The 14,460-nt window shown below is 35.1% G+C and overlaps 1 protein-coding gene across 1 annotated transcript in view; it reads right to left on the reverse strand.

Moving 5' to 3' along the window:
* Positions 1–14,460, reverse strand: part of LOC136817155 (protein SREK1IP1-like) — a 113,149-nt gene that overhangs the window by 69,663 nt on the left and 29,026 nt on the right. The window lies entirely within an intron of this gene.

Genomic DNA, 14,460 nt, shown 5'->3' on the forward strand with positions numbered 1-14,460 from the left:
AATTCAACAAAATTTTCAGTATGGATTTTGTTTAACCAATTTCGAGTAGTGCTACAAACTGCGATCAAAGGTTTTGCTTAGTTGGGATTGAGAAATTGTGTCTAGGGTATATTAAAGGACATAAAAGTAGTAAAATGTAAACATTGCGTGAACCATGTGTCATTAAAGAGAACAATTAAAACCATTGGACACGTGTCCAAAACAAACTTGTAAAACAATTGAATAATCAAAATCAGCCATATTTGTTTTTATTTTTTGTTTTGACATGTGACATTTGTTTTGATTTTGTATCCCGCTGCATGCTAGGCTACGTCATATCTTCCTTCGTTTCGAGCGTAAAACTCCTACTCTTCGGGCTATGAGCACTGCTCTTGTTTTGGATATTGAAATTCTCCAGATAAATCGCATGCGCACTGAGGTTTTAATGAAACAATAGAGAGTTTCGAAACCTAAGCCAATCAGCTGTGTTTTAAACATTCTTTTATTTAAAATCTCTATTGATAAACATCTTTTGTTAATGTTGTCTATTATGTTTAAACTTATTAATAAGCAATTCCCGGTGGGGGTCACTAGTGGCCGCCTATAGCAGTGCCTATAGACCAAGAGTAAGGCCTAAAAGCCTGGATCTGTCTATTGTGTAGACTATTGTGTAGACTACAAAAAATGGTTGAGGACTGTTTGAAGTTTGCAGACTGATTTTCAGTTATTGTATTGTATTTGTAAATGAGAGATCGTGTTTCTTTCGTTCAGTTTCTTAATTTGATGGTGTTAGTTTTTAAAACATGAAAAAAATGATATATTCCAAAGTAATTTTTTAGGTTTTGTTTTTACAATTAGGTATTTTTTAGGTATTATATATTTTTATATCGATGGCAGATGAAGAAAAGGGTTGGTTTGAACTCTCAAAACTTCAGCCAATGTTGTTCATCGTGAAAAAGTTGAGGTAGCGATTGGATAGTGCTACTATTAGGGTACCACTTTAAAAAAAAACTCGTGGCGTTTTGTTTAAAGCCAAAAAAAGACTTCAAAAATCGTTCCTCGTTAAAAAAGATCCCTTCAAGGTATTCTGACTAAAGCTGTAGCAATATGTACCCCCGGTGGGAGGGGTACTTAGGTAAAAATGGGTGCTGGGTATGTGCAAACGATAAGGGTCGGATTTTTTACCTTTCAAAACCTCTGTAAAGGTCGGAAAATTCACGATTTTTAGGAATTTTGTTTTATTTTCAAGAGAAAAAATTGTAAAAAAGTCTCTCTAAAAGGGTAGCACTTTTTTCAAAAATGGAAGAAAACTTTTCAAAAAAGTCTCTCTAAGGGTCACCTTTTCAGCTAAAATCTGTCTCTCTAAGGGTCAGGTCTCATCCGCACATACCCCTCATCTGTCAACCCTAGTACCCCCCCCCCCCCCCGGGGGCGTTACGACAATTTTACGAATCAGGTAGACTTCAATCAAGCTCGTCAAGCTCTCTCAAATTTCACGAGGCTTCTTCGCTCTTTCCCCGCAGTTCATCCGCCCTTCATCCGCCCTCGATCCGCCTCCGAATGTCAACTTGATATTTTGTGTAAATATGATAGTTTTTTTTTAATGAAAATGTTCTACTTTCTTTAATTAAAAGAAGTGAAAATTGACAAAAGTTTCTTTTCTTTTAAGACCTAATATAATTCTGAATTACCGTATCGGCCAAAACTTAGTCGGCCTTAAGTGACTAAATTTTGGCTTTGTGACTAAAATTAGGGCCGACTTGAAATTTGGGCCGACTAAAGTTAAGGCCGACTAAAAATTTGGGCCAAATCAAAAGTTTATAATTAAGATTTCCTTATTTTACAGTATTTTAATAAGCTTTCTGATTCAGACCAACTATTTTCCATCTGCTTGTAAATTGAGAAATGGCCCAAATTTTTAGTCGGTCTTAATTATTAGTCGGCCCTTAGTGACTAAATTTTGACGAGGTGACTAAAATTAGGGCCGACTAATGGTTAAGGCCAACTAAGTTTTGGCCGATAAGGTATATTAATATTTCTTTGATTCTGTGTAATTCACACGAAAGAAATACCAAGTAAATAAACTCTCATTGGTTGCTAGATTACAGTCCTCTTCTGACTGAACTTTGCTTTTTGACGATTTTGATGGCGTCCAGTGAGTCTAGTGAAGTAGACTAGAGAATTTCGCCATCTTGATTTTTTTTTCACTTTTGTTTTCAAAAATTATATGGAAACAACAAAACAATAAAATATGTTCAAAAATCCAATAAAAAGTTTATGAAACGATAAAATGCCTCGAAACACTTTGAAAATAATCAATCCATTAATCATAGTTTTCTGTTTGTATTGGAAGTTTATATGGTGGCCTGGATCACGATTGGTGAGATTCTACTCCAATCATATTTTCTGTTCGTTTTTCGCCAAAAGAGGACTGGCTCAAGTGGTCTGTCTAATTTGCTAACACCTCAAGAAAAGCCAAAAAATCAAGTCGGCCAAATCACACTGTACCACTTATTATAGCGCCCATCCAGTCTATCAAAAAGCTGCCCCCGGGGGGCCCCCGGGCTAATCGGTTGCTAAACATTGAGTTTAAAGCCCGAAGGGCTAGAGTAGAATATCTCTGGCAAGAAAAGGTGAAGCCACTTATTTCCTATCCCAGAACGCGCCGCAATCATGACGACGGATTGTATCTAGTGGTTTCTTTGTTTCTGAGGACTGCATTTTTTAAACTTAACGATAGATTATACTTTCAATCCGCCGTTTGTGTAAAAACCAAGCATACGGGCGTTCTGAATGGGAAATTGGCTCCTTGTCATGGCGTTCTAAATCTGCAGATTTCTCCGCCATGCCCTCCTACGTGAAATCGCGAAATTTAAGCAACGCAGCCGGCACCTAGTTTAAGAAACACATTAAAGCCCGAAGGACTGGAGAGAAATCATCAACCTTTTCAAGCAATAAAAAGTGAAAACTTTAATTAAGAGTTCTACTTTTAGAATAATGGATTGAATCTAGCCCTTTCTTTGCTTTTGCACGGCAACTGTTCAAAAATCTCCTGATAATGCGACATTCATATGAAAAACAATGCGGGTAACTCGTTTCAGGTAGGAAATAATTGGTCTTTTTCTTTTAAATTTTGTCTATAGACAAAGGGCTAGATCCGCGGCCTTTATCGAAAAAGTGAAGCCAGTTTTGGTATGATTTCCTACCATGGAAATCACGTGACAACAAGCAATTTCGCGCTCCGAAAGCTATTAAAATGCTAGATCCTATCCATCGGCACGAAATCTAAAAAGTCAATTTTTTTATTGCTTTACTTTTTTTCGCTGGAGAATAAGCTTAAGGGGGTAGTCATATGAGATTTTGAAATTTGGTGAAAAATTTATCAATTTCGGGATTTAGGGCTTTTTAGGATCCTTTATGCTTCCTGAACATACCCTGAAAATTTCAAGACCGTAGCATAAATATCTGCCGAGATATTGGGTTTCTTATGAGCCCTGGTATACAATTTTCTCCTTAGCAACGGGAAATCACATCCGTTGCTAGGGCCTCATCTCCGTATGGCTGCTCTAAACATAGCATCATGACATATCAAATGAAAGCTCTTTTTACGCCCTTTTCGGGCGTCTAAGTCAATACCGCCTTTTTTCCCCGGGATTTCTTAATATGACGTAATTAAAGATGGTAACCAAAGAAGTGGTATTTTCAAAAACATTCACATTTTGGAGGCAATCAGCTGTGTTTTTGACATGGAAACTGAGCTTATGTATTGTTTTGGATTGAATTATGATATTATTGAATGTTTCATTTCATTTCTCACATCTGGGAAAGCTTTGGAAGCCTATAATTTGAGTGAAAGCAACAATTTGATTCTGCGAACTGATGTTTTCGAGCAGTAAAACTTGTACACCGAAAAAAACTTTTCAAAGTGATGGACTATAGACTATGAATAAAAGGAACCAAACGTATTCAATGATGTATCCATTGTGAGTCTTAGATCCAGTGGAAATAGACCTTTTTTCAAAGAGGCCACCCTGTTGAATAATTATGTAGTCCAGCAGAAAAACAATGATAAAACCATGTATAATTATTACAATATGCATGATACAGTAATTATGCATGGCTCTATCATTGTTTTTATGGCTGGACTACATAATTATTCAACAGGACGTGCTCTTTGAAAAAAGGTCTATCTAGTCTTTGATGAATCATGGCGCCAGAGGCGATCCTGGAAAATTGAGTAAAACTATGCATTGCATCATGATATCATGATACGTTCAACCCGTTGAAGACACGTTTCCCTAAGATCAACACTGAAATTCACCTGTAAATGACATAAACAGATTTGAGAGAGCACAAGGATGATATATTTTGTTGGCAATATGTTTTTTGATGAGAAAATGCACTTTTATTGACTTAAAGCCATGTTTACGCGTCGTACGCAGAGTTGACGCAAAATACTTGGAGATTCCCGGAGCATGGGGAAGGCCATTTTTTTCAAAAAATTTGGACTATTTTAGTATTTCCAGTACCTTTTCAACATTAAAAGTAATGTGTCAATCCATTTTAGCCAACCACAGCAAAAATTTTGTAAAACGGTCTATGTATCGCAGAAAAATTGAGAAAAACCTCTATTTTCAACTTTCTGCGCCGTTTTCTCAAAAGACGTTTTAGGGGGTTTTCGTGCACCTTGTCAGCCTTTTCTCAGGATTGAGAAAAGCTATCGACTTGAAATTTTCAGGGTAGTTTTCCATTATGGTAAGCCTCAGGATGAATGAAGCAGTTTTTTAAAAAAATCATTTTTTGACTTTTAAACTGAAAAATTACAAATTTTAGGTTCCAGACCCCCTGGTTTGAAATTTTGAAAAAATTTTCCACTCATTCTGGAGACTTTCATAATACTAACCTTTACCAAAAGAAATTTTTTGAATAGCTTTCTTAGCTTTTCTTAAAAGGTTGACACAATATTTTTATAGCTTTTACCCCCTGGACGATATTACCCCCGTCTTTACTATTTTTAGAATTTTTTTTTAATTTTTCAAATCCTTTATAGTTGTGCTACAATTGTGGAAAGTTTTATTGAAAAATATTTACTACTTCAGAAGATATAACAAAAAGTTTAAAAAATGACATTTCAAATTTCTCATATGACTACCCCCTTAAAGTAGCCTATCTAGCCCTTCGGGCTTTATAGATCTGATCTGTGCTCTAGACCCGAAGCTTTTAACTCGATGAAAGGGAAATATGGTACTTCTCAGTATTGCGTGATTTCTGATTTTTGTGGCATCAGGTCACTTATGCACAGAACAATTTTACTTTTAATTAGCCAGGTTCCCCCAAATAATTTATTGAAAAATTCCAAGTTTTCACAGATCAATTTTTTCCTTAATTACACGTTTTTTATAAGAAAATCCAAAAATTTTTGAAACCTTCGGGTGTTCTTAACTTAACTGTTCGGGTTTTAAGCTTAAAATATTCTTCTTTTCTTCATTTTGTTACCATTTTTTTTTACCCATTTCCATAAAAAAGCGAATGTTTTCGCCGGGTCTCGCAAAGACTTAAAATATTCTTAACTTGTCCTTAGCATTTTAGCATTTTGACTTCTTATAGTTTGTTCTTAGGTTTATAGCATGATAAAAATTCTTTCATGTTCTTATAAAAATAATCATGTAGATCAGGTTGTTCTTTATACCGTGATTACTAGTAAATAAGGCGTATGTTTTCAACTTGAACCCGGGCACTGGTGATTGTGTGCTACCTCAATGTGTCTGTAAGCAACCTCGTACCCAGAGCTTTTCTTGATTTTATTCATGGTCGTACATGAGGGTTATCGAAATTATAAAAGAACGAAATAAGGCACTGGGTTCGAGTTTGGTTTTAGAGATATGGGTACTAAGATGTTCACGGCACAATCTTGCAATATAAAGATTGCCCGTTTTATTAAAACAAAAATTTGTTATTTATTTCGAGAGTTGCAACATCATAATTGAATAATAGAAAAGTCTTATTGCATTTACTATCGCGTTTTTTGCGTTGTCTGACTTTTCTCACGGAAATATAGGTTTTTTTATGATTGTGGTGTAAGTTATTTTAACCGCTAATTTGATCTCGTGATATTTTTACAGCACGAGATTTTAAGAATCCACGCGGTATCTTTTGATCTCGTGTTTTCTTCATAAATACAAAAAAAACTGATCGGTTCTTCCATTTTATATCCATACATGGGCGGGGTTGGGGAAAAACATTTTCAGTGGGGTCTAAGGAAAAAACTTTTTGGCAATTGCATTTAATGCTGTTTTCTTCTTTTTTGAACTATTATTCCTTTTTCCAGGCTCGTTTCCAGGGGTATAATAAGTCCGAGTTTTGGTGCAAATAGGCTCTGGTTACGAGAATTTTTGAAAATTCCAGGGACCTCATTCAAATTTCCCGGTAGTTAAAAATTATTCTGAAAATTTGCCATTTTTACAGGGATATCCTATTTTTTAAGAGGTGAAAAGGGAATAAAATTGAATTTAAATGAAATAGACCATTAGTCGAAAAAATTATTTGTGAGTTAGACCCTAAATCTTAGATATGATATATAGTGTCTCTTCTAACTAAATAGTAAACGTTTCTTATAAGAACAAACTATATAAAACCATAAGGCTTGGATAGATTTGAGTTTTTTAGCCAAAAAATGATGAAATTATTATATTTGAATTTGAATTCTGAAAACTTTTAATGAATTTCATATATACCCAGAATTTCAAATTTTTAGTAGTAAGATTTTGATGGTTCTAATTCACTGATGATTCTAATTCAATGCCGAAAGTGAGTGACACTACAGAAAGTGAGTGGCCGAAAGTGAGTGACACTACAGAAAGTGAGTGACACTACAGAAAGTGAGTGACACTACAGAAAGTGAGTGACTCTACTTCATTTTCCCTATCGGAAACACCCGAAAACACCGGAATTTGAGCAATGAATGTTACTAAAATTGCAACACATGGGTTCAAATTCAACACCTCCAGCACTACCTAAAGCGAGTGACACTATAGAATAAGTTCTAAGTGGTAAATAATTTTCTATAAAGGCCTTTTTAGTCTAATCATTCATAAGTCATAAAAAATAAGTACATTGACATTGTTGACAATAACACCATGTAAAAGATTTGATATATAGGTAATTTTATCAGCAACAAGAAACATGTGCGAAATAGCAACAATTCTAATTAAAAAATAACCTTAATAAGTCTTATTTTTAATTGTAAAAGACGAATTTGGAAACATCTTCAAGGCATTTGATTGAAAATTCTTTAAGCGTTTGTTAAGCTTGGACACTTTTTGAGGTAAGCAACACTGTTGCAAGTGTAAAAATCGAGTCAGGTATAAACAACTCGAGGTGTTAAAATAAAATTGCCTGATTTCTAAGCAAATCAAAATGAAATTCTCAAAATGGAAGAACAAACGAACATTAAATTTTCATGTTGAAAACGTTACTTTGATAAAGACAAGGAAGAATTTTTTATCATAACTCAACGACCCAGTGGACAACATTTGAAGTCTAAAGAAAATTCGTCAAGGAGGCTCGGAGGAGTACCCAGAGTCAATTATATTACTATTGTCCTAGCCACTGGAAACAAAGTGTTCGTAGAAGATAGTTTTTCGAACGTCTCGAAAGTTGTTAATGAAAGGGAATAAAAGAAATGTAAATATTTAGGATTTTAGAATTGTTTAAATGAATGTAAAGATGCTCATTATTATACATACGAATTTTTTATTAAGTTAATTTCTCAATAAATGAAAGAGTAAACGAGAAGAATCTTATTGCGAGACTGTATGTTTTATGCTAGACCTATAGTTGAAACTCAAAGCTATAATCCAAAAACCCTTTGTGACACTACTTTGAGCTAAACTCGTAGAGGCAATAAAAAAGAAATAAGAAAACAAAAATATTTATTGCTTGATGGTAATATATTTCTAGCTTACAAAAACAATGTTATCATTTACAAGGATCAAATCTCATTCTTTCATTGCATCATTTGGAATTTGTCGATTAATTAGAAAGCGACGTTTTTCAACAGCGAAATCCAGTGCTTCTTCAAAGTCCATATCTTCCTCATCTCTAACCCTTTCTAAAGTTTCCATCACAGATTTATGTGTTTTATCCTTTTTCATTGCTCGAAGAAAAAGGATCTTGTATTTATAAATCTCATGAATTGATAATTCAGTCTCTTGACATTCGTTCAACATACTCTCCCAAATATTAAATGTTTCTTCAACACCTTGAGATTCTTCACTATCACTGGACATGGACTCGCTGTCTGTAAAGTCCTCATCAGACTCTTCTTTTTCTTCTTCTTCAGATTCTTCAGGGTGGGCCTTTGCAATATGTCGATTGTAATTGCTTTTATTGGAAAAGGTCTTTTCGCAATCGTCACATTCATACATCGTGTTTCTCCCGTTCATTTTAAACTCATTTAAAGAAGTAGCACCTTTGCTTATGAATTTATATGCAAAACACAAGAGTAATCCGATATCGGGTTTCGCTTTAGGATCCTGGTTTCTCTCTAAGATCTTTGTTATTCTTCTAGATTACCTAGTCTTTATTGGTCCACGTTCGTTTCCTGGTCCGGGACTAGCTTGAGAAATCTAGTCTTACTTGATCCTCTTTTGGGACTCAATAGTCCTATACCTAGTCCTTGTTAGTCCGTTTTTTAGACCAACCAATTCTTATTGGTGACTGCAAAGTAATCCCTTTTTGTGTCAACATATAGTCCCTTTTAGACTACCCGACTACCGGATTCCTGTTTCGGACAACTTAGTTTTGATAAATCCTTTTCGGAATTAGCTAATTCCTGTTTTGGATACCCAATTTAAGTTCCAGGAGTATCTAATCCTCTTTTGTATCTACATAGTCCTAGTTTAATTATCCTTAGGATTACCGGGATTACCTAATTCTTCTTTGGAACTAACCAATCCATATTTGGGATTGTCTAATCCCTCTTTGGGACTAACTAATCCTCATTTGGGATTGCCTAATCCCTCTTTGGGACTAACTAATCCTCATTTGGGATTACTTAATCCCTCTTTGGGACCAACTAATCCTCATTTGAGATTACCTGATCCCTCTTTGGGATCAACTAATCCTCATTTGGGATTACCTAATCCCTCTTTGGGATCAACTAATCCTCATTTGGGGACTAGCTTGGGAAATCTAGTCTTACATGATCCTCTTTTTTGGGACTAAGTAGTTCTGTACCTAGTCCTTGTTAGTCCCTTTTTTGAGACCAACCAATTCTTGTTGACGGCTGCGAAGTATTATTTGTGTCAACATAGTTCCTTTTCGGAATTGGCTAATTCATGTTTTGGATACCCAATTTAAGCTTCAAGAGTACCTTATCCTCTTTTGTGTCTACATAGTTCTAATTATCCTTAGGATTGCCGAGATTACCTAATCTTCCTTTGGGACTAACTAATCCTCATTTTGGATTGCCTAATCCCTCTTTGAGACTAACTGATCCTTTTTTTGGGATTACCTAACCCCTCTTTGGGACCAACTAGTCCTCATTTGTGATTATCTAATCCCTCTTTGGAGCTAACTTATCGATGTTTGGGACTGCGTGATTCTAGTTAATCCCTCTTTTAGGTTTACTTTAATCACTCTAGTTGGATTCTTTCTTCCAATTCACATCAAAGACTTATGGTATGTTGTTGTTGTTGTTTTCTTTTCTTTTTTCTTTTTTTTTTACTCGTACGCGTGCGTTTTTTGTTTGGTGTGGGATTTGTTTATTTCGTTAGTTACACCCGTAAGTCCCGCCAAAAGCGGGGCTTACGCCCCGGGCCCCGTCAGAAGTGCAGTGAAGGTTAACTTTAGGGATGCTATAAATCCGATCAACTTTGACGTTTAGGTCATCACTTTGTGATAAACATCTTTGCAGATTGTTTTTTGATTTATCGAACATTTCATCAAAATCGGTGTGCAATCCAATTTTACATATTCTACGGTTAGAAAGTAGGACTTCAACGCTTCCAAAAGATCTTCCTAATGCTTGGTGAACAACCATACTATTCCTTCAAAGTCTTTATCGAAAATATAATTTCTGTATTTGATAAGATTTCGGGCAAAAAACAGCTTTCTCTGCACCTCCTGAACAGCTAACAAGTAAACTAAAAAGATGCTTTAGCTTTACATCTATTGTTTCAATCATAGTTTAATTTCTTAGTAGTCGTTACAACTTTTACTGTAAACTTATTAGCTTCAAAGGTGTTTATCACAAAGTGATAGTTGATCGGATTTATAGCATCCCTAAAGTTAACCTTCACTGCACTTCTGACGGGGCCCGGGGCGTAAGCCCCGCCTTTGGCGGGACTTACGGGTGTAACTAACGAAATAACCAAATCCCACACCAAACAAAAAACGCACGCGTACGAGTAAAAAAAAAAGAAAAAAGAAAAGAAAACAACAACAACAACATACCATAAGTCTTTGATGTGAATTGGAAGAAAGAATCCAACTAGAGTGATTAAAGTAAACCTAAAAGAGGGATTAACTAGAATCACGCAGTCCCAAACATCGATAAGTTAGCTCCAAAGAGGGATTAGATAATCACAAATGAGGACTAGTTGGTCCCAAAGAGGGGTTAGGTAATCCCAAAAAAAGGATCAGTTAGTCTCAAAGAGGGATTAGGCAATCCAAAATGAGGATTAGTTAGTCCCAAAGGAAGATTAGGTAATCTCGGCAATCCTAAGGATAATTAGAACTATGTAGACACAAAAGAGGATAAGGTACTCTTGAAGCTTAAATTGGGTATCCAAAACATGAATTAGCCAATTCCGAAAAGGAACTATGTTGACACAAATAATACTTCGCAGCCGTCAACAAGAATTGGTTGGTCTCAAAAAAGGGACTAACAAGGACTAGGTACAGAACTACTTAGTCCCAAAAAAGAGGATCATGTAAGACTAGATTTCCCAAGCTAGTCCCCAAATGAGGATTAGTTGATCCCAAGAGGGGTAGGTAATCCCAAAGAGGATTAGTTGATCCCAAAAGGGATCAGGTAATCTCAAATGAGGATTAGTTGGTCCCAAAGAGGGATTAAGTAATCCCAAATGAGGATTAGTTAGTCCCAAAGAGGGATTAGGCAATCCCAAATGAGGATTAGTTAGTCCCAAAGAGGGATTAGACAATCCCAAATATGGATTGGTTAGTTCCAAAGAAGAATTAGGTAATCCCGGTAATCCTAAGGATAATTAAACTAGGACTATGTAGATACAAAAGAGGATTAGATACTCCTGGAACTTAAATTGGGTATCCAAAACAGGAATTAGCTAATTCCGAAAAGGAGTTATCAAAACTAAGTAGTCCGAAACAGGAATCCGGTAGTCGGGGTAGTCTAAAAGGGACTATATGTTGACACAAAAGGGATTACTTTGGCAGCCCAATAAGAATTGGTTGGTCTAAAAAACGGACTAACAAGGACTAGGTATAGGACTATTGAGTCCCAAAAGAGGATCAAGTAAGACTAGATTTCTCAAGCTAGTCCCGGACCAGGAAACGAACGTGGACCAATAAAGACTAGGTAATCTAGAAGAATAACAAAGATCTTAGAGAGAAACCAGGATCCTAAAGCGAAACCCGATATCGGATTACTCTTGTGTTTTGCATATAAATTCATAAGCAAAGGTGCACTTCTTTAAATGAGTTAAAATGAACGGGAGAAACACGATGTATGAATTGACGATTGCGAAAAGACCTTTTCCAATAAAAGCAATTACAATCGACATATTGCAAAGCCACCCTGAAGAATCTGAAGAAGAAGAAAAGAAGAGTCTGATGAGGACTTTTACAGACAGCGAGTCCATGTCCAGTGATAGTGAAGAATCTCAAGGTGTTGAAGAAACATTTAATATTTGGGAGAGTATGTTGAACGAATGTCAAGAGACTGAATTATCAATTCATGAGATTTATAAATACAAGATCCTTTTTCTTCGAGCAATGAAAAAGGATAAAAAACACATAAATCTGTGATGGAAACTTTAGAAAGGTTAGAGATGAGGAAGATATGGACTTTGAAGAAGCACTGGATTTCGCTTTGAAAAACGTCGCTTTCTAATTAATCGACAATTCCAAATGATCAATGAAAGAATGAGATTTGATCCTTGTAAATGATAACATTGTTTTTGTAAGCTAGAAATATATTACCATCAAGCAATAATATTTTTGTTTTCTTTCTTATTTCTTTTTATATTGCCTCTACGAGTTTAGCTCAAAGTAGTGTCACAAGGGTTTTTGGATTATAGCTTGAGTTTCAACTATAGTTCTAGCATAAAACATACAGTCTCGCATAAGATTCTTCTCGTTTACTCTTTCATTTATTGAGAAATTAACTTAATAAAAAATTCGTATGTATAATAATGAGCATCTTTACATTCATTTAAACAATTCTAAAATCCTAAATATTTACATTTCTTTTATTCCCTTTCATTAACAACTTTCGAGACGTTCGAAAAAACTATCTTCTACGAAACACTTTGTTTCCAGTGGCTAGGACAATAGTAATATAATTGACTCTGGGTACTCCTCCGAGCCTCCTTGACGAATTTTCTTTAGACTTCAAATGTTGTCCACTGGGTCGTTGAGTTATGATAAAAAATTCTTCCTTGTCTTTATCAAAGTAACGTTTCAACATGAAATTTAATGTTCGTTTGTTCTTCCATTTTGAGAATTTCATTTTGATTTGCTTAGAACAGGCAATTTTATTTTAACACCTCGAGTTGTTTTACCTGACTCGATTTTTTACACTTGCAACAGTGTTGCTTACCTCAAAAAGTGTCCAAGCTTAACAAACGCTTAAAGAATTTTCAATCAAATGCCTTGAAGATGTTTCCAAATTCGTCTTTTACAATTAAAAATAAGACTTATTAAGGTTATTTTTTAATTAGAATTGTTGCTATTTCGCACATGTTTCTTGTTGCTGATAATTACCTATATATCAAATCTTTTACATGTTGTTATTGTCAACAATGTCAATGTACTTATTTTTTATGACTTATGAATGATTAGACTAAAAAGGCCTTTATAGAAAATTATTTACCACTTAGAACTTATTCTATAGTGTCACTCGCTTTAGGTAGTGCTGGAGGTGTTGAATTTGAACCCATGTGTTGCAATTTTAGTAACATTCATTGCTCAAATTCCGGTGTTTTCGGGTGTTTCCGATAGGGAAAATGAAGTAGAGTCACTCACTTTCTGTAGTGTCACTCACTTTCTGTAGTGTCACTCACTTTCTGTAGTGTCACTCACTTTCGGCCACTCACTTTCTGTAGTGTCACTCACTTTCGGCATTGAATTAGAATCATCAGTGAATTAGAACCATCAAAATCTTACTACTATTTTTGAGTAGTTATATCAAAAGTTAAGAGAACTTGCATTTTTACAACATCATCAGAACAGTGAAAATCCAGGCAAAATCGAGTTTTTTTTTTTGAATTACGTAAAATTTAATAATCAGAAAATATCTGTCTAGATTGAATCTTATTCTTTCTTAGTGATGCGCATCATTCGAGTGCAAAATAAATGTACACAAATAATTTGTATCATTGAAAGCAATACAGCTTTCCGACCGTAGTCGCGAGGTCAGGAATTATTTAACTATCCCTTAAACTCGATCCAATCCTTTTTTGACACGTTTTTCTATTGTCAATAGGTGCGAAAAAAGGACTGGGACTGTTAAAGCGGGCAAAATATGTTCGTACGGTAATTGGCAGCTATGGTAGAAAAGGTGTATCTGACCCCGATTTCATCTAGCAGGGCTCCATGAAAAAATCGAAAACCCCAAATATTGCTCAAATCGACACCAATATCTAATTTGCTTACACGCAGCATTTACAGAAAAAATAAAATAACTACTTCCTTCCACTCGCCCCTGCGCCACGTGAGCAAAAATTTCGAGAAATTCTATTTTTTATTCTGCTTTTTCAGCAAAATCGGCGGACCGTCTGTCTGTATCATAGAATATGTTTTTTGGACGTGCTAAATATCGAAAAAAGCCTCAAAAACTGTTCAAATTTATCCAAAGTCAAGTTTAATCAACAAAATAAAAACATATAAGAGTTTGAAGCGAGAACAATTTTTTCTCCTATAATTCACCGCGCCAGAAGAAATTTCGAGAAATCGTTGTTAATTGTGCTTTTTCAGTAAAATTTGATAAAATCTAACCAACACGTATATTAATCAAAATTAAATTGAATTTTCTGATGAATTTTCCCGCTGATAAATAACCGCAATTTTATCCCTCCTAAATAAGCACGAAAAACTCGAAAAACTCACGCTACATACCATGTTATGCTAATACCCGTTGTGGCGGTCTTTCTTTTAGTGCACGTTTTTTTATAAGAACATCCAAAATTTTTGAAGCCTTTGGATGGATGTTCTTAAATTTTTGGGTTTTAAGCCAAAAAATGCTCATAAAATGTTCTTTTTTTCTCCATTTTGCGATTCTGC

The sequence above is a fragment of the Clytia hemisphaerica genome, unplaced genomic scaffold, assembly GCF_902728285.1.
Source record: "Clytia hemisphaerica strain Z4C2 unplaced genomic scaffold, Clytia hemisphaerica genome assembly, whole genome shotgun sequence".
In the NCBI taxonomy this organism is placed as follows: domain Eukaryota; kingdom Metazoa; phylum Cnidaria; class Hydrozoa; order Leptothecata; family Clytiidae; genus Clytia; species Clytia hemisphaerica.